The 26,821-nt window shown below is 38.7% G+C and overlaps 1 protein-coding gene across 9 annotated transcripts in view; it reads right to left on the bottom strand.

Moving 5' to 3' along the window:
- Positions 1 to 26,821, bottom strand: part of PTGER3 (prostaglandin E receptor 3) — a 181,463-nt gene that overhangs the window by 113,585 nt on the left and 41,057 nt on the right. The gene's annotated exons all lie outside the window — the stretch shown is intronic.

Here is a 26,821-nt window from a genome sequence, read left to right as displayed (position 1 = left end):
AACCAATTGAGTCAACCAAGTGCCCCCATAACCTTCAGTAAAATTCTAAAGAAATGCATACAGCTGGTGGATTATCTAGTGTCATGTGCATGCTGGTCGTAGTCGTGTCTACTCCTTGTCCTGCTATTTCACACTACCAACAAGAAGAAACAGTTCTCTCTTCTTACTCTCCAAAGCTTTCCTTCCTTTCCTGCTCTTTTCTCAGAGAAACAAAAGAGGTAGACCCAGCATCTCTTCTTCTAATGATTGTTTTCATGGCTCTCCATGAGATCTTGAACAGCTAGAACTATACTAAAGGCTCTAATGTCTTACGATCTTCTCATCAGAGGACCTACATCTTTGGGGTTTTTGGAGCCTCACTGGCCAACAAAAAATTACACTGTAACTAGGCTAGGTGACCTCTAATACTTGGATTTAAACCTGGCCTGTTGGAGGCATTCTATCTCTTTTCCTGTCTAAAACATTAAAATATATTCTACAGTGGGTGTTATATGTAAGTGATGAATCACTAAATTCTATTCCTGAAATCATTATTACACGATATGTTAACTAACTTGGATTTAAATTAAAAAATAATGTCATAAAAACCATTAAAAAGTGGTTATACCAGTTGAAAAATAAAGAAATAGGGTGGAGGGGCGCCTGGGTGGCTCAATTGGTTAAGCCTCCAACTCTTGATTTCGGCTCAGGTCATGATCTCACAAGTTCGTGAGTCTGAGCCCCACATTGGGCTGTGTGCTGACATCACAGAGCCTGCTTGGGATTCAATCTCTCCCTCTCTCTCTGCCCCTCCCGCTTGCTCACTCTTGTGCATACGCCATTTCACTCTCTCTCTCTCTCTCTCTCTCAAAATAAATAAATAAACTTTAAAAAGTTAAAAAATAAAATAAAATATATTCTAAAGACAAGATACTTTAAATGCAGGTAACACTGGCTTCCTCGCAATAGTACAGGTTGTAACCACCCCCAAGAATTCAGAGAAAAGGGAGATTAAAGTGAATCAGGAGGGGTTTGACTTTTCATCAAGAGATATTGGGTGTGAAAAGAACTGGCAGGGAGGAGGGGAAAGCTTGAACACAGGCCTGAATTTACAAGAGTAAGAAAGCAAACTCAGCTGGCTGTCATGTGCAGCTCACTGTGGGGCTAATATTGGGTAGAGCTGCACAGCAGTTGGGGAGCCTGGACAGGTATCCACTCCAAGAAGTCTAAGCTTTGACACAATTTTTGGAATTACAAACGGATGACTGGCAGCCAGCAACCAAACGCAGGATGAAGGATCAAATGTTAAACACTGCCTTCTGGGGAACAGTGTCCCAGGCTCCACGGACAGCAAAAAGGGCTTTATTCGCTGGCTCTCATGGACTACTGTCCACACTTCTACCACATCTTTTACAGTGCCTGGCATATTTGCTCTCACATCCAGCTCCCCAGGGGACTCTGAGAAGCTTGAATACCAACACTGAAGATATAGCTCACCCACAAATTTTCTTTATTTCATGCTACACCCTAAGGGGGAAATGTTTTCCCTTCAAAACGCTGTGCAAAATTAGAAAAACCAGCGTTTCCCAGTAACCTAGAAGTCTAACCAGCCTTTTGTGGGGATATTTAGACGCAGGGAAATTTTCACTGTATAATACTTCTCTGTAAGAAAGAATATAACAGTTTCTTACATAGCATTTGATAAAAGCCTTTAAACACTGTATTTTCAGATAACCAATAGTCATTTTCCCACTGCTAAGAAATGTAAAATGTATTCTCCAACTTGTTTTTTCATTAGCAGGGGATGTACAATGTGTTTCACTTAAATATTTATTTTGAAATCCCTGTTCCCACTTACCATCAAATCCAAATGACTCTTATTTGTGTGTGTGTGTGTGTGTGTGGAAAATCCTTTCTTCCCTATCCTTTCTGCATTTTTCTTAGTTCCTCCTGTATTGTCCACGCACATCATCAGTGCAACCCAAATTAGTCCCCTAAGTGATTTCTCTGCCTCTAGTCTCTGCTACACACCAGCCTTCCGAAAATCTCACAGAAAATCTCACATGTGGTGTAGAAGACAATGGACTTTAAAACTACTACCTGGCTAGAATCCTGGTTCCACTAGTTATTAGCTGTGTGATCCTGAGTAAGTTACTGGAACTTACTGGGCATCAGTTTCCTCCTCAGCTAAATGGGGACAATGGTAGTTAATACCCCATAAGATTGTTGGTAGGATTAAAAGGGTTAATATATAAGGAACACTTAGAACAGAAATAGGGACACAGAGGGAGCTTTCAGGACTTATTAGCTAGTACTATTTCAGCTATACTGAATAGCCAGTCACATCTATAGACGCTTGTAAGAGAAATTCCTCTGCACGACCCCTGCTGAAGGGGAAGCTATGGGCTGCCATATTTTGTACAAGGATTCTGTACATCCCAGGCATACCCAATTGGAAAAAGTATACCATCCCAAGGCATAGGCTAGCCACTGATGTCTGACTTTGCCAGTCAAGGAACAATGAGCTGACATGACAGAGATTTCTCTTAAGAACCTGAATTTTGAAATGTTGAGCAAATGAGGACCAGAGCAGGACCAGAGCCGTGAAGAAGCAGATATTGTATGCAAGCACAAATCATTAAGTTAAGAACTTATATTGACAGCAGAGAGAGAAACTTGGTAATTGATAATGGAAACACAGTCAGGCAGGTAGAAAATAGCTAGGTCCAATGTTGGTGGAAGACTAGTGTGGAATTCTATTTATTCCAAGTGTTGATTCTCTTGATTCTGATCTATCCTTTAACTCCAGACTACATGTTCCAGCCCGCAATATTCCATTACAATAAACCTCCACTTGCTTGAACTAACCTGAGAGGTACTCCATTTCTTATATCCCAAAGAACCTAAACAGCAGTTAGGTAATAATATTTAGTTATTAATGTTTAGCTAATAATGTTTAGTTATCCCTAATAACTAAACAATGGCTCTGTGGACACCCTAGATGATGAGTTGGGGAACTGGATGCCATTGACCAATCAACTCACTGCCCTACAATTAACCCCATACACTGTCCCTACAGACCTCCTCATCCCAAATGAGCTCCACTTCTATTGGCATATGCCCAGCTTAATTTTCTTTCAAGGGCTAGTTCAGATCCCACTTTCTCCATGAATGCCTGGGTATCATACCAGACAGAAGTGGATCCAGGTTTTGAGGAACCTGAAAAGTATAAAACTTTCTTTAATAAAGTGAATATGAAAGCAGGGTGAAGGTCTAGGAAAGATCTGTGCGAGGGAGGGGCTTTGAAGCTTGAGTTTCATTAGCATCACCCTATGTCTATCTGCCTTTGATGCCAACTCAGGAGGAACTTTTCCTCCATAAAATTATCCTACCAGGTACTTTTATTTTTTTTTATTTTTTTAACGTGTATTTATTTTTGAGACAGAGAGAGACAGAGCATGAATGGGGGAGGGTCAGAGAGAGAAGGAGACACAGAATCTGAAACAGGCTCCAGGTTCTGAGCTGTCAGCACAGAGCCCGACGCGGGGCTTGAACTCACGAACCACAAGATCGTGACCTGAGCTGAAGTCGGACGCTTAACTGACTGAGCCACCCAGGCGCCCCTACCAGGTACTTTTATAGCAATGTGTATAATCACACAGACCTGCTAGATAAATTATCACAGTATTATATTTTGCCTCCCACTTTGGGAACATCATCTGTGACTGGGCTGCAGTACTGCTTCTTCCTGGGGCCTTGGGAAGAAATTTTTGATGTCTAAGAGATCTACAATTGCATGGATAAATGTCAGTACCAACCACTGCTCCTGCTCAGTTAGCATCTAGCAAATGCCACCTGATATTGCTAACTAAGCCATTCTCCATACAGATGCTGATAAAGCAAACCTTGTCACTATCCACATACATTCACAGATATGCCCACACATATGCTTTATTAAATTGCATATGCAAATTTTTATATGATCTTTAGAGTAAAGACCAAAATCGATTTCATGGCATACAAGACTCTACCTCTCAGACTTCATTCATCTCTCTCCTTCCTTCTCCATGCCTCACCAGTACCTGCATTGTTGTTCTTTGAATGTTGTGCCTCCTGGAAACTCGGGGATTCTGCCCATGTTGTTCCCTATGTCTGAATGCTGCTCCTCATATGCCTACCTCGCACCATCCAGCTACTTCTTCCTCTAGAAGACTTCATTCATCCTTCTGGTATTGGCCCCCACAGAAGGAGGGTACCACATTATATATTCCCACATCATTCCTGGCCTCCCCTTACTTGTGAGTGGAACACAGCAAAGTGAAGGCATTTCTGTGATACAGAGGTAGCAGTGGAATTCACCTTTGGGGGAATTCAGTTGTTTTTGTTTGGGGAAATACTTTAATGAGCCCTTTGGATTTTGTGAAGGTGAAGCCCATGGCCTAGGAAGGGAATGGTTTGCATAGAGGCACCAAGTTGCTCAGCAGACCACTGTCAAGGACTGCCTCCCTGGTGGAAAGAGGGAGCTGAGAGGTAATGTTTTTTCTTGGCTTCCTTTTTTTGTGAGGAAGGATTGGTTGAGAGCTAGAGCAGGTTTGGGGATTTACAGTCCTGGGACTCTGAATAGTCTGAACATGACCGACGTAAGAAACATCAGTGGAGCTGAGGTAGATGGCATCCATTTGTGAACAGCTAGGAACCGGAACAGTCAATGAACGTTAGGGAGTAGTTTTAAATGTGTGGGAAAATATCAGTACATACCACTGTTCCTGTGCATTAAGCATTTCACATCTGTGGTTTTAAATTTTACTTTGTTTTTTTTCTTTTCACTTCCTCCCTCCCCACTCACCCCAGCCTCAGGTGAAGCTCTCAGTAGAGAGTCTTATAAAGAAGAATTATGAGGGTGAGGCCTCAGAGAAAGAAGGGAGAGGATCACAGTCTGGAGATGAACACCGCAGGGAGAGGAAACTGCCTAGACAAGCAGAACAGAGAAAGCGGAAAGGCTCATTAGGAATGCAGGGCACCTGTCCAGAGTGAGACCTGCCAAATGACAGTGGAGCATGAAGGACACTTGGAGTCATAGAGGGTTCAGGAGGGACTGTGTCTGCTGAGGCTACCGAGAATGTGCTCGAATTCTTCTATTTTTTCTTTTTTCTTTTTCTTTTTTGATGTTTATTTTATTTTTGAGAGAGAAAGAGAGTCCGAATGGGGGAGGGGCAGAGACAGAGGGAGAAACAGAATGTGAAGCAGGCTCCAGGCTCTGAGCTGTCACAGAGCCCAAGAAGGGGCTCGAACTCACAGACTGCGAGATCATGACATGAGCCGAAGTCGGCCGCCCAACCAACTGAGCCACGCAGGTGCCCCAAGAATGTGCTTGAATTCTTTTATTTGATAGGAAAGGAAAGGAACACCATGAGGCTAGAATTGGGGATATTTGGTTACAGCCAGAGTCACTTACTAAATATGAATATCACCTGATTGTAAGCTCCGTGGAAGCAGGGTTCCTATCTATTTCATTTCTGCCCTATGCCCACATATTTCAGTGCCTGGCACAAAGGATGAACTCAATACATATTTCCGAATGAATGAATGATCTTTCCAGCAAGACTCTAGCTTTAAAATCAGGGACCGTATTGTAAATACTCTCTAACTCCAAAGAGCCCAGAACGATGTCTGATACAGAATGGCACCAGTTAGTATTTGGTGGCTGGGATTTATGATGCACTATATATAGAGTGAGAAGGGAGATTTTTTTAATCTTAGTGATAACCATGCACACCTGGTCAAATTCGCAGCCTGCCTTATCTTTTAAGCACTCCCTCTATGTAAAAGTAAACCATGCAAAAGGAAGAACAGTTGATTGGTATCAACAGAGAAGCACACTAGAGACCAACCCTTTCCTGCACCATCTTTGCTGCTGTCTGACTCACTGAATTTGGTTGGTTTGTTCCACATCTGGAGTTTCCTAGATCTCAGAACCAGGAGGGTGCAGCCCTATCCCCAGAAGTGGACTTTAGCCTTAGCCTAGTTCCTAAGAGATCTATAGGGGCACCTAGGCAGCTCAGTCAGTTGAGCATCCGACTCTTGATCTTGGCTCAGGTCTCGATCTCATGGTCATGAGTCTGAGCCTCACACTGGGGTCCACTCTGGGTGTGAAGCCTACTTAAAAAAAAAAATCCTGCACAGCAGGGATTATCATCATGGAGAACTTGAGCTAGCCAGATGCCTATTAGTGCCCATAATTAGTGGGCTGAGTAATGAATACATGTTGTTACTAGATGTACAGCACACATGGCTTAGCTCTTGTAGCTATTTGTTATGCTGCTTACATTGATTTCAATAATATTCTTTGGATGGATCAAAATAACAAAATTATTTCAACTATTCAAAATTACGCTACTAGTAAAAGAATAAGGGTAGTTGAAGAACTCACACACTACTTATCAATTTAGAGGAAAACAATATTTTTTTTTAAAATAGGCTTCACGCCCAGCACAGGGCCCAACACAGGGCTTTAACGCACTACCCTGAGGTCAAGACCTGAGATCAAAAGTCAGACATTTAACCGACTGAGCCATCCAGGTGCCCCATATTCTTTAAATATTTAAACACCTCCTAAATACTTTTTGGATTGCTAATAGTATTGTTTTGGTCCCCTCCCCACACCCACGGCAACCCACCTATCATTATAGCCCCAGGGAAATGGGAGAGTGAGGCCCAACTAGAAGGAAGAAATGCACGGAGGGGCCACAGCAGACAAAAGCCGTTCTAGTGCTGGAAGGAGTGGACAATGTCCTTAGTGCTCCACAAATGCCTCAGCATCAAACCCCACATGTGGGAGGATGACAAAAAAATAGAAAGCCCAAATAGAAAAAACAAATGGCTACGAGCTTTTGAGGACACGGCCTCACAGGTTGGCCTGGCACTTACATGTGGACACTTCCAGAGCAGGGGAATGGCAGAGAGGAGACCCTCATAATTCTCTGAGTATCCCCAGACTCCACATGGTGGAGAAGGCCCCCCAGAGTCGCCCTGGGGTCCATGGAAGAGAAAGGAAAGCTGAACGCCAGAAGGATTGCAATGGAGCTGCTATGTTTAGGGCCAGAGTCTTCCCTACGGTTAGACAGCCAAAGCCAGTATCTAGAGAAAAGAAGTGGCAAAGCCTTAAGAGTCTGTTGTGTCAGAGAGAAAATAATGGGACCAAGTCAGCAAAGAAGAACCACAATGCTCAAAATGTGCTCTGAAAACACCAGATTCACATCCCTGAGTCAACGGGGATGCCAGCAGCTACCTAGCAACCAGGAAGATCAAAATCAACTCTAGGGAGAATGGGGAGGACCCCACAGACAGGATCAGGACTCTGTGTAGACAAGTGACCTCTCCTTGTCTGCCCCATTATCATGACAGGATATAAGCTTTCTCCTTCAGATGCCATCTTGGCTAAGAGAAGGGGGGAGGTGGGAGAAACCATGAAGTCAGAGCATTTCCCTCAAAGAGACTGGTTAATGCAAAGTGGGAAAAAAAACAATAGATGGACAACATACTTTCAAGCATAAGTTTAAAAACCCATCCTCTACTGCTCTACCTCACAGCCTCTGTCCCAGCCATCAGAGAACATAGATTCATGATGAATTTTTGTTCTACATACAAAATTTTTAAAAAGAAATTTTAAAAATATCTAAGTTGTACACTGTACAGTTTTCACCCCAGCCATTAACAAAAGTGGAGACTCTTAATAGCCAAACAGATGCTAATAGCACTAAATAAATGTGGGGACTACCTTTATAAATCTGAATATGAGCTTTATTTTTTCAGTTCAATGCATTATAAAAGTGACCAGGAAGGAAAATGAAACAGTGCCCAAGATGACTAATAAAAGAAGGCCATCCTAATAGCAAACAAGTTAGGAGTATGTGTCTAAGAACAAATTAAACCTTATAATAGGTGCAAGATTTGTTCTGTTGTATAACTTATAATCAGAGACAGTCAGTGGAGGGTCTTACTGTGATTTTATGTCCAGGCTTTAAAAAGTTAATCACAGGACATACAGCTCAGATAACAAGAAAATGATCAAATGCACTCTTATAGTATATTACCAAATCAATAGCTGGAGGATTGAGTAAGATTAAAGATTATGGTAAATATAGTAATTGCACTGAGTAATGAATTTCATGATAAATTAATCCTTATCCTCCAACTCAGAGCTGATTTGACTGATCTGTACGCACATTGGTTGCTGGAGGATTTCCTCATCCCTGAGGGCGCGGCTGTGACCACTGTCTGAGGCAAAAGGCTTCCATAGCTAGGAGGTGACTTGATTCCCTGTCGTCCCATCTATCCTTACCAATAACCCACAACCACCCACTACAATCAGACTGAATCACAGCCAGTGTAGCACTGTCATCAGATTAATGGTTGAATACTAGCAGCAGCTATCAAGGGTCCTTTATCAGGCAAATAGATTAACCTCAGTAGCGGAGGTCAATTCAATTTAGCATTCATTGATTACCTATCTTTTATGTGGAAGACACTGTGCGAGGCATTAACACAAAATCTTGACTCATCACCAGTAAAAATGTTATAAACTGTATACAATTAAGTAGTATTCATTATATTGTATACATATTTAATGGTAATGAAAAATCTAAATCCTCAATGCATTCCCATTTCTGTAAGTGACAAGGACAAAGAATAATGATGATAGTCCCATTACTCACATTTTGGAGTCTAGATTTTCTACAAAAATTTAGAAGTCAGTTATTTAAATACAAAATAATTTAGCAAATCATATATTATTCAGGTTCCCTTATTCTTAGTAATATAATAGTAATACAGTGTGTAATAATATAATAACTATGATCCTCAGGCAAAAACTTAATAGATTCTCTGACATAAAACAGCCCCTTACCCATAAAAGACATTTAAAATGTCATGCAATACAGCTATGAGAAAGGACAACCTGCCATCTGCAACAGCATGGATGGCACTTGAAGACATTATGCTAAGTGGGATGTCAGACAGAGAAAGACAAATGGGATATGATATCAGTTATATGTGTAATCTAAAAAAGCCAAACTCATAGAAACAGAGAGTGGAACGGTGGTGCACCAGGGGATGGGGGTTGGAGGTATAGGGAAGATGCTGTTTAAGAATACAAACTGGCAACAAGTAGTAGGTAAACCCTAGAGAGTTCATGCACAGTAGAGTGACTCTAGACAGCAATACTGTTGAGAGACAAGCTTGCTGAGAGACTAGAATTTAATTATTCCAACCACTAAAAGGAAACGATAATTATGTAATGTGATAGAGGTGCTAATTATCACTTCAATGGCAATCATATGAAAGTATAAATGTATCAAATTAACATGTTATGCACTTTAAATTTACATAATGTTATATGTGAAATATATTTCAATACTAAAAACGGTACATAAAATAAGGAACTATTCTTTGACTACAGCAGAGATTGCCATTTGCTTTCTAGTACCCATTCTGTCTTTCTTTATCTGATTATTAGCTGATTCCAATTAAAACACCGCATTTCCAGCACTCTCCCAGTTACGTGTGGCTGTGTGACTAAATTCTGGCCAATTATATATAAAAGAAAAGTGATGACACTTCTGGAAAACTGCTTAAAGGGAAGGAGAACATTCTTCTTTATTTAATCCATCCTCCTTCCCCTGAACGGAGCCAAATTAATGGCTGGATCTCAAGCAGCCATACTGGACCATGAAGCGGTACATTAAGAATGGCTAACAATAGCTTCAAACTCTGATGATCAGAAATGGCCCAGATCAGCCATGGACTGCCTACATGTAGAATTTGTGTAAGTTGGAAAGAAATGCCCTTCTATCTTCTTGTAGCTGTTGTCATTTTGGATTTTTTTGGCATCTGACCAAACCTAACACACTGATAAATCATCCCATCAAGCTAGAATAAATTCTGGGCAGTTGTCAAGAGAACACCTAAAGTAATACAGAGAAAACTATACTGATAAAAGGAAACTAATGGTGTTTTCATCATGTCTAGCTTAAAATGAATCAAGTAACAAAAAAGCACAATCCTTGAGGCTTTAGGATTTGACATAAGGAGACTGGTTTGGGGGCCCTTACATAGGTCATGCCCAAAAGTTGAAGATGACTTCAAATTGTCTGCATATAATTTTCTCAAAATTTGTACAGCATTTCCACATGATCAAAGACAAGTGTAATAGCATCAAACCACTGTATAATACAAATCTGCTTTCTCCCCATACTGGGTTTACAACACAGCTCAGAAATTGATCTTAAAGCTGGACTTGAATCTTAACTCACTTTAAACCTGGACAAGCTTGTTTAAATTTTATAAATTTCAATTACTTTGTCTATGATATGGGGAAAATGATGGCATTTCGCTCCATTTCCTTTCATAAGGAAGTGAAGATAATCAAATGAAATAAATATATATCAAAGTGTTACCAATGTTATTAACATCATCTTGGTGTCTCCACTTATGTTTCACTGGGAGAGGCACTTAGTTTTCAGTTTTCTGAGTTTTTATGAGCTACATGTATTCAAGTATTTAGGCTAAAAGAATACCATTGGAAATGGGTATTTGGCTAAATTATAGCTGCTTCTTTTGTAACCAGCATATGAGAAACATGTGGACAGACCCTGAAAATAAAAATTATCTTATTAACTATGTTAGATTATACAGTTGGAATATGTTACTCACTGACTTAACTATAAATGCTGTGTGTAGCAAATTCCTTTAACCTGGAATTAAGGATACAGCAGAATTTATTTTCACAGAATTGAACAATTATCAGTGGTCATAAAAATGACTCTGGACCTACACAATACTGTTGCATATTCTAAATTATCAAAGACATATCATCAGTAATGGAACCAAATTATTTCACTAACAGCAGTGTACCATATCACAGTCTTCTTTATAACAGGTAGGTTCATAGCAATAAAAACACTAGATTAGCTGAGAAGTGTCTACCTGGAACAGAACAACAAAGGCTATAATTACATTTTACAGATAGCAAAGGTGAGATTGAACTTCTTGCTCAAAAGAAAGTAGGTTATTTGAATTTCATTGTTAAGATGGCTTTCTAGGGGCACTTGGATGGCTCAGTCGGTTAAGGATTTAAGTCTTGATTTCAGCTCAGGTCATGATCTCACATGATCTCACTTGATCATGGGATCAAGCCCCATGTTGGGCTCTATGCTGGATTCTCTCTTTCTTTCCCTCTTCCTGTACCCCCACCCCCCACACCCTGCTGGTACTCTCTCAGCCTCTCTCAAAGTAATGAAAAAAAGAATGGCTTTCTGGGGCACCTGGCTGGCTCAACTGGTAGAGAATGCAACTCTTGATCTCGGGGTCATGAGCTCGAGTCCCATGTTGGGGGGTAGAGTTCACTTAAAAAATAAGTAAATATAAATAAACAAATATAGATAGATAGATAGATAGATAGATAGATAGATAGATAAGAATTGCCTTCTGGGTTGGGATTCATTTCATAGGCAACCTTCTGACTCATATCTAAGTGACCAGGAGCTGCCATGTGGTTAGTAGTGAAAGTTCTCTTTCACCCTCTCTCTCTGTCATTCTCACTCAATTCTCTCTCTCTCTCTCTCTCTCTCTCTCTCTCTCTCTCTCTCTCTCTTCACTTACATGCACACACATGCACCATTAGAACTTGCTTCTCCAGTATGATTCTAAAATGAGATGCTCTACAAGGACGTGAACGTGAGGCTTGGCTCTGGCCTCACATTGTAGAGCTGACGGTACAAGGAAACCTGTGGGAGAAGAGAAACTGTCTTGATGGATGCCAGACTCTTTTCTCACTGCACCTTCTTGACAACCCCACTCACCTGCAGCTCTTGTCAGCAAGGCTGACTGGCAGGACATCCTCTCTCCTGTCCCTTCTACAGTCTCAGTCTTCCCTTATACACTTGCTTGATTTTTCTTCCTTTTCACTGCCATTTTCAACATATTATCTTAGCCAGAAGGCGAGAGAATCAGTATGCACGTGGAGTAAGAAGGGAGGAAAGAAATGCATAGGACAGGAGTATGAGGAGACCCTGGTATCAGTTCTTTCCAGGGATGGAGTGGAGATTCATTCCATGCCTCAGCCTCTGACATGGGCACCGAAGAGAATTTTCAATGGGGCCACTTTTGTTTCAGGCATGTTTTATCCTACCAGTACCTTCCTTTCAGATTTGTCCCTCTTTCAGCTTTCACGTTTTTCCTTGGCTTCTATAAAGAAATCCTATCCCAATTCATCACCAAAGCTGAACTATTATTCTATGTCCCATTCTTATAAGGCCCTACTAAGTGGCTAGAGCTACTGGTAATAATTATTTTTGGGATATTAGAGACTGGCAGTGCTTTACTGTGTTATTTTTTACCCACATAATGCATTTACTTTCTATGAGAAAGTCCTTACTTAAAGGAGTACCAATTCTAGAATTTTAGATCTTAGGGGGGTTGCTATAGATTTTTTAAATCTTTAAAAAATAATAATAATAGCTCACACACAATTTTTTTACTAAATGTCAAGCACCTTTCTAGGTGCTTTACATATTTTAGCTCATTTGCTGCTCATAACAATCCTAGAGGAAAGGGTCTACTAATATCTTGACTTTACAGATGAAGATACTGGGGTACAGAGAGGGCAAGTACTTTACCTACAGTCATGCAGCTAGTAAGTAGTTGAACTAGGATTTGAACCCAAGTAGCATGGCTCCAGAAACCCTGCTTTCAACAATCTAGATGGCAGTCCGAAAAACCACCATGGTTGAAATTAGCTTGGGAAGAAGGCACGAATGCTAGTCTTGGCTCTCCCTCTAAGGACTTGTGTGACCTTGGACAAGTTACTTCAACTCTGAGTATCAGCTGAACTAAATTTGTGGTTTATGTTCTTATAATTTTTGGATACAGTGATATTGTGATATAATAAAAAATACATATATTTTAGTCTTCATCCCTACCTACTGAAATAGTTCTGAATGATAAAGGTGTCATTATGATATTTGGTTTTTGTCCTCAGTGCCTGAAAAAGCTCCAGAAGGATAGAGGTGAAAGGAGCATCTTTTGTTATTCATAAGAAGCCCCTTTCAACCTCATCTGAGTTTATGTTAATGAGGTGACTTTTGAAAAACCCTTAAGATGGGGGTCTCGTTGCCAGGGAAACTAACCATATGATTAGAGGCTTGGCACTTTTAATCCCACACTCTGACCTCTGGGGAGAAGAGAGGAACTGGAGATGAGTCAATCACTAATGGTCAATGATGTAATCAATCATGCCTATGTACTGAAGCCTCCATATGAAACCCTTACCTAGGGGGATCAGAGGGCTTCCAGACTAATGAACACATTGAGGTACTTGGAGGGAGGTGTACCCACAGAGGACACAGACACTCTGCACCTCTTCCACACACCTTGTCCTACACACCTCTTCCATCTGGCTGTTCCTGAATTGTATCCTTTTATAATAAACTGGTATCTAGTAAGTAAATTGTTTTCCTGAGTTTTGTGAGTCATTCATGCAAATTACTGAACCCAAGATGAAGGTCCTGGGAACCTCTGATATATGGTCTGTTTGTCAGAAGTCTGGGAAGCATGCACTTGTGATTGGCATCTGAAGTGGGGTGGGGGCAGTAACTGAGTCCGTAACCTGGGGGGTCTGCATTAACTCTGAATAGTCAGCATCTAATTGAATTGTAGGGCATCCAGCTGTTGTTGAAGGATTGGTGGGTGTGGGAAAAACCCCACATGTTTTATGTCAGAAGTGTGAATAGTAGGGTGTTGAAGAAACAGTGTTTTTCTTTTAAAAGCAGAACCATTACTTTCAATGAAATTCCAGTTAGAAGCCTGATATACAGGACAGATAAAAGAGAGATCTTGAGCTGAGGCTATAATAATAGCTGGCCTTGAACTGTTCAAAATCCAACCCATTATCCTTGTCCCTAATTCCACTACACACACACACACACACACACACACAGCAGCAGCAGCAGCAGCAGCTCCTGCAGATAAGGCTCTATTGAACCCAAAAGAAATCCTCTTGATTCAATGATCCCTACAGCCTCTTCCAGCAGTAGGATTCTACATAATCAGTTGTTTAGAGACACCCAGGGATAAAATATCAAAATATGCTCTCCTCTCGTCTATGCTCTCAAGTGGAAACAGCTAAGCTTAGAGTCAGACAAAAAGAGCAAGGAAACAAGTCATCCTTGCACTTGATTTCTTTTAGGGCTCAAGCAAATATGGAAATACTATTTAAAATCCTCACCCTATGCTGTGACTCTCCCTCAGACAAGCAGAAATGAGAAGTACAGGTTCTAAGCACTTAGCACGGTGACTGGCATCTCGGAAGCATCTGATGAATGATCATTGAGGCTGAATTGAATGTAATAGCAAAAAATGTCTGAGACTCACAATGTATATAACTACTTTATCCTGGGCAGAACTCTTTGAGACTAATTCTATTACATACTTGAAAAATAAATTCCATGGACCTTATTTTCCCTCTGACTTAAATAAAAGTCAGTTTTATTTCAGGTTACTCAATGTTAAATTCTTCCCTCTTCTAACACTGAATGCGGGTAGTAGAGTTAGACATGCTTACTTCCTTCCCACCTCCAGATAATCTCTTAAAAACCTCATCCTCTCTTTTCTGCACAGTGGAACACATTCATTTTTAATTCATTTACTTTTCCACATTATTGTCCCACCTTTGATATGTATTCCCCTCCAAAGTACAAGGGATAAGAGATGATGTCCTTCTTAAGGGTCTAGAGAGACCAAGAAAGATCCTCCAGTCTTTGGCCTCCTCTGTAATGCACCTGCCTGCACACGGGACACTGGTGAACATTCTTCTGTGACAGGGGACTCTGGGTACCTGAGCTAGAGGATCCTATTGCTCTGCTCACTTTCTTAGAAATTCACTATATGCCAAAAAGTGAACTGATGTAGGCAGAAATCTACATTTTGTAACTTAGTCTAAAATATCCGACACGTTAGATTCCCCTCCTTCTGCAGTGCATTAAACCTGGGGTGATGCTCAGGGCCATTTGTGAAAGTAAGATCTGTAGGCTCTGAAAGGCTCAGAGGAGAGTCAGAGTGACTTGGGGAGGCCCGCTCAGGTGTGCTTTTGAGTTTTTCAGTCTTTGAAATGTGTTACGTTGCATGCTTTGCTCCTGGAGGGCACTTTGTATCCCTGTGTGGCTCAGCATAGTAACAGGCAGACAGAGCAGCCAAACACAAATGGGTTGAGTGAGTGAGTGGAAGATTGAGTGAACGATAACTACAACTAATGGGGAAACTGTGGTCCGGTGATAAGAGCACCTGACAGGAAGCAGAAAAGTGATACCAAATATTAACCTATCAAAGCACTGGAGCTGTGCTGGCTGATAGTTCTCTGTTCAGCTTCCTTACATGTCAAAAGGAGGTGTCAGAATTTGCTTCTCTTGAATGCTCTCAGCTTTGGGAAGGGAAGTATTTTTTCTACTCTATCAGCCTCTGACTCCACAGCAGGGTTGCTGAAGGGGCCCTGGAGAAAGCATGCTAGATCCCAAGTTCACACTATTCAGACCTTGTGGCCAAAGGCTGTTCTGCTCCTCACACCATCCTGCTAACCACAGCTGCTCTCCTCCCTGCCAGCCTGGAAGGTCACCTCTGGGACTGCCCATCCTCTACCTAAGGCCATTCCATAGACATATGAATCAACACAGACAAGGTTTTCCCTTCACATTACCTTATAAACTTAACATGACTGTAAGAAGTGTTGCACTCAATGAGACTAATATAATACTTTTCAATTACTAATTTAATATTCCATCCAATTTAATACTTTTTCCAATGATGGCACCAAGGAACCTTCACTGGGAAGGGATTAGAGGCATTCTGAGTGACATGTATGCACAAAAGTTTGGATACCATCATCTCTAATTTCAGTCCCTAATTGTAGTTAACAACTATTTGCTAAAACATGTACTGTATATCTAGCATTGTGGTAAGCTTTGTAAGGCTTAATTTCTTTTTCAACTAAAACCCCTTCTTGGATATCCTCACATTTTTTATTCATCTCATTTGTACTGCAGTCATTAAAATAAATTTAAACCATGTTTGTATGTCTACTATATGTCTATATTACAGTCTTCACTGTCTTGGAGGCTGGGGGAAGGAGAGGAAATGGGAGGGTATGGGACACTAAGATTAAAAAGATGTGGTCTCATTCAAGGAATCTAGTGGGGGAGCCAGAAACAAGTGCAGCTATCATATAGCTCAAACAATGAGAGGTAATCACAGAGGCATAAATAAATTATCATGGATGCACAAAGGGGGTAGTTGTTAATTCCGAATTGGGCATCAGTTAAGAATTCTTAAATAGGTATAATTACAATGCACCTTAATGAGAGAGTAGGACTTTCTCAATTAAGAAGAACATTCAAGCAAAGAAAACAGTAGGAACAGAATTGTGAATGTGCATAAGGTGTTTGGGGAAAGAATTTCCCAAAGGCTGGTATCTTATTGTCAGATAACACTGGAATGGTACAGTTTTGAATATGTGAAGCATTCAGGGTTTGCACGATGGGCACTGGGAAAACACCAGGCATTTCTGGGGACACCATTACTATCTCCACTCTCCAAAGGAGAGAACTGAGGCTTAGAAAGAGAAGAAACTCATTTCTAGGCCAAGCGTAGAGCTAAAGTTTAACACCAAAGTCCAAATGTTATACCTAGTCTTCTTTTTCTTTTTGAGATATAAATAGCACATATTATTATATTAGTTTCGGGTGTACAACATAATGATTTGATATATACATATTGTGAAATGATCACCACAGTAAATCCAGTTAACATCCACCATCTATGTATAGTTACAAGTTTTTTTTTTCTTGTGATGAGAATTTTTGAGATCTACTGTCTTAGCAAATATCAAAGAGGCAATACAGTATTATTAACTGTAGTCACCATGCTGTCCGTGACATCCACACAACTTTCTTATTTGACAACTGCAAGTTTGTATCCACCTAATCTTAGCCTTAGCTTTTTATCTACAAAATTTGGATAATAACAATTCTTCCCTCCCTACTTGAACAGTTTGATCAAATAAAACTACAGATACTAAAATGCCTTGGAAATTATAAAAGAATTCTATAAGTGTTGATTGTTTAGATATTAATTTGTCACGTTTACAACTAATGTTACTCCTGAAGGTGGTATAAATGTATTTTTGAAAAGGGAAGTAGAATTATTTAGTGTTAATACTGGCTATAAATGATTAAGTTTCTACTGTGATTTGTACATATATTATTTCCTTTCACTTACTGGTGAAATAGGTATCATTAGCATCAATTTATAAATCAGTAAACAGAGGCAGAAAAAGATTTAAAAACTTCCCACTCATACAGCTAGTAAGTCAAGAACCAGGTTGCAAATCTATGTCTTTAAATCCCCCAGACTCTTCCACAAGGCTACCCCACGTGGCCTTCCCACTGATGATGTTAAAACCTCTCAGGTAATAATGTTGCTCTTCAGAGAGCAATGAATGATACCAACAATTTCAACACTTCCAACAAGGATGTTAGTATCTGATTCTGTGTCTTAGAAGAGATGTAACTATATCTAACCCTGTTAAGGATCATGTTGTATAAATAAGTTGTATGTTTTCTTTAGGCTTACTTTAACTGGAAAACGACCTATTTTGCCCCACCCAGTGAAATGAAAAAAAATGTCTTTCTTCAAGAGTAATTGCACTATTGATTAAAAAAACAAAAACAAAAACAAAAACAAAACAAAAAAAAGCCCCTCACTATTTATGTAATGGTATTAGTTCCTTACAGTTATTTGAAATTTTAAAAGCTTCCTTAAACATTTACTGAATCTTTTGTTTCTATATTTTAAAGTACATTTCTCTTGTTCATAAAATTTAAAAAATAGGGTGGGTAATGTATAAAAATTTGATAAATATTATTCACATTTGGTTTATTCTCCTACAAGATATGCTTTATGCATAGTTAAAAGTGATCTGAGTTTGACCAAATTCACATTCTTGGTGGCCTTTTATATTCAATGATGGCAATCAGATACCCCAGCTAATAAAGTCATTGATATTAATGGCCACCAGCTATTCTGATTTAATTGCTGGAAAATAATTGCTGTAGCTCTTTTTGATAACATTTTTGCTGTTTTTTTGAGAAGAGTTTTCCAAAAAAGTTGTAAACTGGTAAGATGAACATAGAGACCTTGAAGGTTAGCTTTGAGATTAGATCCAACAACAATTCAGTTAGTGTCACATGAGGCAGAATATAAACCACATATAAAGGGTTTTAAAGCAGGGAACTAAGTCCAACATTTAAATTCAGCCATCTTTACACACCATTTCAAATACTGTGGCTATTTTTACAACTGGTTTTATGTATAAAACCATAGAATCATGGGTTGGAAGAAGTCTTCCAAAAGATATTTGCAGTTCCTGCTTTTACAGCAAACTCCCTTGTGGTTTCTTAGTATTTATTTGCCCGAGCATTTTCAGTCACAGAAAACTCATTACTTTCTAAGATAGGCCTTTCCACCTTAGGCACCACCGATTTTGCTTCTTTTTACATGGGGTCAAAATTTTTCTCTCTGTAGCTTCTCCCCATAAACCTTAGCTCCAGCCTATAGGACAAACCATCATATTTCATGTGGTACTCCTTGAAGCATTTGAGAGAATCGCACCATTATCCTTGGATGAAGCCAGAGATGAGGAGAAACTTGCCAAGACAAATATTTGAAAGAATAATAATCAAAACATTTATAGTGTTTAACTTGAGTGGTAGAATATAAGGAATTTTTCTTTGGTTTTTGTGTTCTTCATTGCTTGAATTTTACACATGAATACATATTCTAATTAGAATGAAAAGAAAAAGTAAAGCCATTTACATTTGGGAAAAACATTAAAGTCCTAAATGTAATGGATATGAATTGGTACTTCACTTTGAAGAATCAGAGAATCTTAAATCTGGAATCTGTGCATGATAAACCTCAGTCTCCTCCGGACCTAGACCTATATCGTAGGGATTCATTAAAGATGCATCAGTGACTAAATAAATGCAGAAATTATTCATTTAATCAGTGATCAAATCTATCAAAATCCAACACAAATAGTCTGATTCTCATATCTTTCTTGGAGATATAGTCATCACCAGAGCAGTCATAGTACTAACAACCAAGTTGTCATTGTTCTCAATCCAAGTACTAAGAGGAAAAAGAACACCTGCATCCTAATTTAAACTGATTTAATGTCTTTTTTAATTCTGTGTGTTCCTCAATGTATCACATTTCCAAAAAGTCTTTAGTAGTTCTGTTTTCTGCTGATTTTATAGCTAGCAAAAAACAAAGAACATTAAGGCACCCAGAAGTAAATTACTGTTCTGTTTGAACCATGGTAAATCTCTGAGAATTTTGTACATTAAATAATATGGCGATAATGATGATGGAGCATGGCATGCATACTGTGAAAATTAATAAAGGGAAGCCTCACTAAAATGGAGTAGGGAGGCCAGAAGGGAGAACTCTCAGGCCATACCACTCAAGGTCAAGAATTGTCCATTAGGGACCCCAACTGAAGAGAGGTCAACAGGAAAGAATCAACAGTCACAGGTCCCAACAGGAAGAGACGTACTTTGCGTCTCTTACAAAAATCTGACTACCCCAGCAATTCAGAGAATGAAGAACCATCACCACCCTGAACTCTTGCCTTTCTCTAATGGACTTTTCTTCAAAGAAACCCCTCCCAACTTTTCCTCCTTTTCCATAAAATAACATTCCTCTCCTTTGTTAGACTAGCCTATGGTTTTGCCATCCCTTGCTTGCCCTGAATTGCAAATCTCTGCTATTCCCAAATAAACCCATTTTTTGCTGGTAAATAGCTGACCGTTTCATTTTTAAGGTCAACAATACCAAGTGGTTTGCATATGTTACCTCGTCTAAGATTTACAGCTACCCTATAAACTAGAAATTATTATCCCCATAGTCCTTTATAGATCAGGAAATTGAGGGAGCAGGAATGTGTTATACTAGTCTCTATTAGATAGTGGTAGAAAGCATTGACTAATTTGACCAGATCCTATTTATTGCTTTTCAGACAAGAACTGCCATACTGAAATTCACCTATTTGCTTATATGCCTTATTATTTATGTTTCCCGGATTTCACTTGACAAAGTTGTTATAGGGACTTTTCAAAATACCTCTTCTGGGTTCCTCAAAAAAAAAAAAATAAACAGAACTCCCATGTAATCCAGCAATTCCATTTCTGGGTTTATATCTGAAGGAAACAAAGTCACTATCACAAAGTGATAGGATTTGCATGGCCATGTTCATGGCAGCATTATTTACAAACCATTTAAGTGTTGTTTCCATATATATAATGGAAGAGTTTCTTCATACCTAAAAGCAGGAAATCTTGCCACTTGCGACAACATGGATGAACCTTGCAAACATTATGCTAAGTGAAATAGATAAATGAATACAGAGATCAGGATGTCTCTTGCCACTTTACCAATATGGTTATGGACTCCTGAAGCAATCAATATTGCTACTGTGGCTACTGGTATCACTACTAATACAACACTAATAACAATACCTCCTACATATTTATTGTACCCATAACTCTTCTAGAATATTTACATATTTAATCCTCATGGCTACCCTATAAAGTAAGTGCAAAAATCCAAATTCTTCATATACAAAAATCTTAAAGAGTTGAAGGAATTATTTTCAAGGTCCACAGCTTTTAAGCCAAAGTTTGATCCCAGGTCTGACTCCAAAACACATATTTTCACATCCTTAATGATAACCTGACCATGACACTTTTCCCCCAAAAAAGATACTGCTTATCTACCTGGCATCTCAGTTGTTTCTTTCCTTTCTCCAAGAATATCCCTCCCTCCCTTCCAAATGGTTGTGTTGGGCAGTTGAAAAAGAGCCCCTAAGTTTGAGAGGACCATTCTTCATCCAGTGAATGGAGAATGGTGTTTCCCATTAAAGAACGTCAAGTAACATGTATAATCATTCATTGTTATTTTAATTTTTTTCTGAACATGTTCTCATATTAAAACTTACTCCCATAAAATTAGGTCCATAAATTACTACATTATTTTTTTAAATTATGTTATTATTATTAACAAACCATTATGAAAATCTTCAGACTCCATTTCTCATGCAAGTTACATAGAAGCCAGCAGACAAATGGAAATTTGCCTTTCAAACATTTGCCCTAAGCATTGACTCATTTGATTTGGCTTAATTAACTGCTGATTAGTAAAAAAAAAAAAAATTAAGTAAAGATTTACATGTAATTGGGTTGAGCCCATTCTGAATAAATGTTAATTGATCCCTGAGATACCTGAGAATTGTTGACTTCTGTAATTATATTGAAATAGTAGAGATAATATGCAAAATTAGACCAAAGCTAAACTCTAAGATGTATCGATTTTTCTTTTCTTTTATTTTTTTCAACGTTTATTTATTTTTGGGACAGAGAGAGACAGAGCATGAACGGGGGAGGGGCAGAGAGAGAGGGAGACACAGAATCGGAAACAGGCTCCAGGCTCTGAGCCATCAGCCCAGAGCCCGACGCGGGGCTCGAACTCCCGGACCGCGAGATCTCGACCTGGCTGAAGTCGGACGCTTAACCGACTGTGCCACCCAGGCGCCCCGATGTATCGATTTTTCATGTTATACAGCTATTGGTGGCTTGTCATTTGAATCCATTTCCTGATAACAGAATTCAAGTTTTGGAGATGCCAAGATGTTATTCCCTTGAACAGTATGTTCCTCACTGTTGTTACCAGTCTGATAAGTTCTGTGGAAAACAGAGCAGCTAGTTGAAAAGAGAATACTGGTGAATGAATAAAATGTCAGATATACATAACCGATTCTACCTGCTAGCAACAAGGAAAGAAAGACTCAAAAACAGGGAACAGTTTTTCTGTTTCTTAAAGACAAAATATTCTCCATTCTAGAACTGAACTGTATTTTGCAAGAAGTTTGAGCAAATTTCAAAATTAAGCAGGGGAGACAATAGACAGAAGGGTTTTCCTGCTGTCAAAGGCCTGTTCTCCCTCTCTTCCATCTTGAATCTTACATTTTCTCCCAGGAGTCCCTCTGTAATTAGAAAGCAAAAGTACTTAACTGCTTTTCAGTTTTCAGTAAACCTGCTCCTGAGTTAAGCAGGAGAGGAAGTGTGAAAGGAAAAGCAACAACAGCACCAACAACAAAAAACAAAGGGGCTGAAAAGAGATGTACAGTTAGTAACCTGAATCGTGATAAACTCAGCATCCTGCAAACCCCTAGACCTGGACAGGAAGTGGCAATGCAGCCTTTCTGTGGCAACCATGTATGGCTGGGCTGCTGACACCCACTCCTCTGCAGAAGCAATTCTGTATCCAACAAGGAAGGGTCAGAATATTTACAGTAGTGTGTGAACGCCCAAGTGGGGCATATAGACTTTCAAATGTTTGCTAAGAATCTTGTGAGCTGATTCTAATCGGTCCTGTTGGAAAAGCTGCCTGTCCACTGGTGCCCAAAATTGTTTGTGGCTGTTTGAAAATGCCCAGGCATCATGACAGTCAAAATCTTTCTCTCACGGGGCCTTAGCGGAGCCCTCAAAGGTAAACTTGAAGCTTTGGAAAATAATCACAGTAGTAATTCTTTGCTCAGAATATGTTTGCCAAATGTATTCTAACCTGAAAGCAGATAAGAACCCCAGCTTCACTTCTCACTAACTCTGTGGACTTGGTGGAGTGATTCACCCTTCCTGAGCCCAGTCTTTTCACCTGCTGAGTGGTGATAAGAACACCTACCGTGTGGTATTGGCATGAGCATCTGATATCATATGCAAAGTATAGTAGCTCATAAAATGACATCTGCCACTACTGTTATTATCACCATTATTGTTAGTATTCATGTTTACTTAAAATCATTCTCTTTCCTTTCCTAATTTGATTCTTAGAAGAATCTATCAGAAGCCCGTTTTTAAAAAGGTGTGTTCAAAATGAGTGAATAACTCCAGAAATAATTCCAGATATAGGATCTAGAAAACAGGATATCTAAAAAAAAAAAAAAAAAAAAGAGGCAAAAGGATCAATGGCAGAGAAACCCAGGATTCTAAAGGGGGTAAAGACTACCAGATAGGTTACAATGAGATACCACCTCACACCTGTTAGAATGACTAAAATCAACAACACAAGAAGCGTTAGGGAGGATGTGGAGAAAAGGAACCCTTGTGCACTGTCGATAGGAATGCAAACTAATGCAGCCATTGTGGAAAACAGTATGAACATTCCTCAAAAAATTAAAAATAGAACTACCCATGATCCAGTAATTCCACTACTAGGTATTTACCCAAAGAATACAGAACGCTACTTCAAACAGATATACACATCTTTTTGTTTATTGCAACATTATTTACAAAAACCTAATTATGGGAGCAGCCCAAGTGTCCATGTATATATGTATATATATGTATACATATACACAATGGAATATTATTCAGCCATAAAAAAAAGAATGAAATCTTGCCATTTACAACATCATGGATAGAGCTAGAGGGTATTATGCTAAGTGAAATAAGTCGGTCAGAGAAAGACAAATGCCATATGATTTCACTCATATGTGAAATTTAAGAAACAAAACAAACTAAAACAACAACAAAGGAGAAAAAAGAGAGAGACAAACCAAGAAACAGACTCTTAACTATAGAGAATAAACTGACGGTTATCAGACCGGAGGTAGGCGAGGGGATGGGTGAAATAGGTGATGGGGATTAAGAGTACACTTATGATGATAAGCACTGAATGATGTGTAGAATTGTTGAATCATTATATTGTACACCTGAAACTAAGATAATACTGTATGTTAACTATCTTGGAATTAAAACAAAACACTTAACAAAAATTTTTAAAAAGGAAATACACATTTGAGATGTAAGGGATATCACATACATAGACACACACAAACACACACTGATAAGCCCAAGTGTATGAAAATCTACATGACTTAATCTTTGTGATATCTCATGAGCCAAAAATAAAGAAGTAAATAAGATACCTAACAACACAAACTAGGATTTGGTAGTTTGGATGAAGAGCAAGGTGAAAGCAAGCAGAAAACCTTAATAAAAGGAAGACTTGGCCCCTGTATTCAAGGAACTCGTGATTTGGTTGAGAAAAGAGAACAATCTTAAAGGAGAGGGAGAACAGGAACCTAAAAATTCTTTTTAGAGAAAAAGGGAACAGAAACATTGTATGGGCCTTCCTACCTATGTCTCCTAGAGGTTTCCTATGAGCTATTTTTCAAGATTCAGAAGAAAAAAACTTGCGTGTGTTTAGCTGACAAAATTAGCTGCATGCATTCCATAGAAAAAGGAGAATCATGTTTTTCAGTTAGAAGATACCACATAGATAGACCAACTCTGATTGTACAGATGAGGCAACTAAACTTAAAAGAAGCCATATGTTTTTCTCAAGCACACACACCCTATGTGGGACCAGAGCTAGTTTTCTAATATCACTTGTGTGTTCTGGTGAATGCCCAATACTAAATTAGCAAGATGGTACTAAAGTTGCTTGAGATGAGAATATCATAATTAATTTTCAATGTTCCATCAATGAATGGGGATAATAAAGTAATATTAACCATCAACTACTTGTATAGTGCTTTCAAAAGTGTCCTTATCTTATTTAATCCTACTAATGTTGTGCTGATGAGAAAATTCAATTCAGAGACGTTTACTGAATTGTCAAGGGCAAATAACCAGTGAATAGCAAATCAGATAATTAGGCTTAAGTGTCCTGACTCCTTTCTTAATGTTGGAAATTTTTCTTTTTCATTATGACTTAAATTTTTTTGTAGAGCATTTTGGTGAAATGATTTTGTTTAAAATATACTTTAAAATATTTTAAATTACATATCTAATATCTTCGCAGTGGTCAATATTAATAAAATTAGCAAATTAGTTATTTCAGTTTTCAATGAAAATCCTGCTGAAGGGAGAGTAACAGGAATATTCAAAATTACCATGGTGAAGACAAAATCTGGGATAAGGATAAGGCCATGCATATCTAATTAGGGCTACACAACCTTTAAGGCAGTGATTCCTCTTCAGAGCTTGTCAATGAATCAATATTACTTCTCCAAAATTTTGAACTAAAAATTGATTTTGTCACAATAATTCTTGAAAATTCTAGGCAAAAAAAAATGTTTCAATAGTCAAGGATTTTTGAAAATAAATATAAATAGCTTTTCCTCTAAAAATGGCTTTCAAAGGATCTTCTAAGGGAGAAGATTCCAAACCACTGATTCATGAAAATCCACTTGCAATTTTATACACATCTCATACTGCTATCCAATTCATGTACACACATCCAGAATGGAGGCTGGTTTGGTATGAAAGAGTGGCTTCCAACAGACAAATACTTTAGTGTTTTAAGATCTCATTTCCATCTTCCTCAATAAGGCTAGAAAAATGCAAAGATAAATGTCATTAGTTGCTCCAGACTTTTCCCTGTAGAGAAATACAAGCTATAAACATCAATAGAGCATTTTACTAATAGCTTAAAGTGTTGGCTTAAAGCATCATTAATTTTACATTTGTAACAAGATCTGTGAGTGTATGCCTTGCATTTTCACTGAAAAGATGCAATCATTAAGGTCATCCTTGCTGCTTTGGTTCTAAGTTACAAGGCAAAGGTGTAGTACATGCAGAAGTGTAAATATGTATGCATCCACACACACATGTAACGTAATAACATAAAGTTACATAATAGAAAATAACAGAAAGGTATATTCTAACCATTTAGCTCATTTGTGTATAGCATATTGTACTTTTCAGGTGGAGTAAATCCTTTTATTGACTTTTAAATAGCTTCATTTTAAATCTTTCTGGCTGGGTCAGCACAAAGGAAAACAGAAGCAAGATCTTTGTTGTAAGGCAAATGCATCACTGAATGAGTTACTCGTAATTAAAAAAATAATAATAACCCTTTTACTTTCAACCTGGTTTTGGTGAGTAGTCTATGCTGCCCCTCTTCTGGTCAGGATTGTGTTCTTTTCTTTTACCCATGTGATGGCAATATTTTAAAATGATTGCAGCTCCTCTTTTAGTAATTCTATCCCTGATTATGTTGTTTCACTATTACGGGCATATAATGAGATGTCAGGCAATTTTGGCATTCACAGGGAAGTAATTATATTGACTTAGCTCCAGTTTTAGATTTTAGCTTTCTAACCAAACATGGAAAGTCATGAGGTTCCTTGAATCATAAAGACTCTCTCACAGTGAGAATTCCTAACCTGTGTCCATAAATTTCCAAGATGTCCACAGACAGAATTCAGGAGGGCTGTACAGTCTCTGACACAATGTAAAAATTCTCTGTGCTTTTTGTGAGGAGGGGATCCATTCCTTTCATCTTATTATCAGAGGGGCCTCTGATCCCAAAGTGGTTAAAAGCCAGTGTTCTATCAGCTATGTTCTACTTAAATCTTATTTTTAAAGGCTCCAATTGGTGGTAATGGTTTCAGAATTATGTTCCTCCAATGTTCTTTTCAAAATAAAATGGAAAAAATCTTATACATTATATTCAAAGACTTCTTTCCAATATTGTGTAAGAATATTAGACATAAACACTGATTATCCACAGATCTCCCTTACTTGGCCTCAGAAATTTCCAGTAGACTAACGAGTACTCTTGTTCTAATTTTTTTTTTTTTTTTGCTCAGATTTGGACTTTAAGATTTTCAACCTCCCATTCCATACAAACCAAAGGGTTAAGTGTTAGTCATAGAGAGTATGACCTGAACTTT

The sequence above is a fragment of the Lynx rufus genome, unplaced genomic scaffold (genome assembly GCF_022079265.1).
Source record: "Lynx rufus isolate CCGP_SWC_20201006 ecotype Redwood Valley unplaced genomic scaffold, mLynRuf1.p SCAF_2, whole genome shotgun sequence".
In the NCBI taxonomy this organism is placed as follows: domain Eukaryota; kingdom Metazoa; phylum Chordata; class Mammalia; order Carnivora; family Felidae; genus Lynx; species Lynx rufus.
This window is presented reverse-complemented; position numbering and strand designations above follow the sequence as displayed.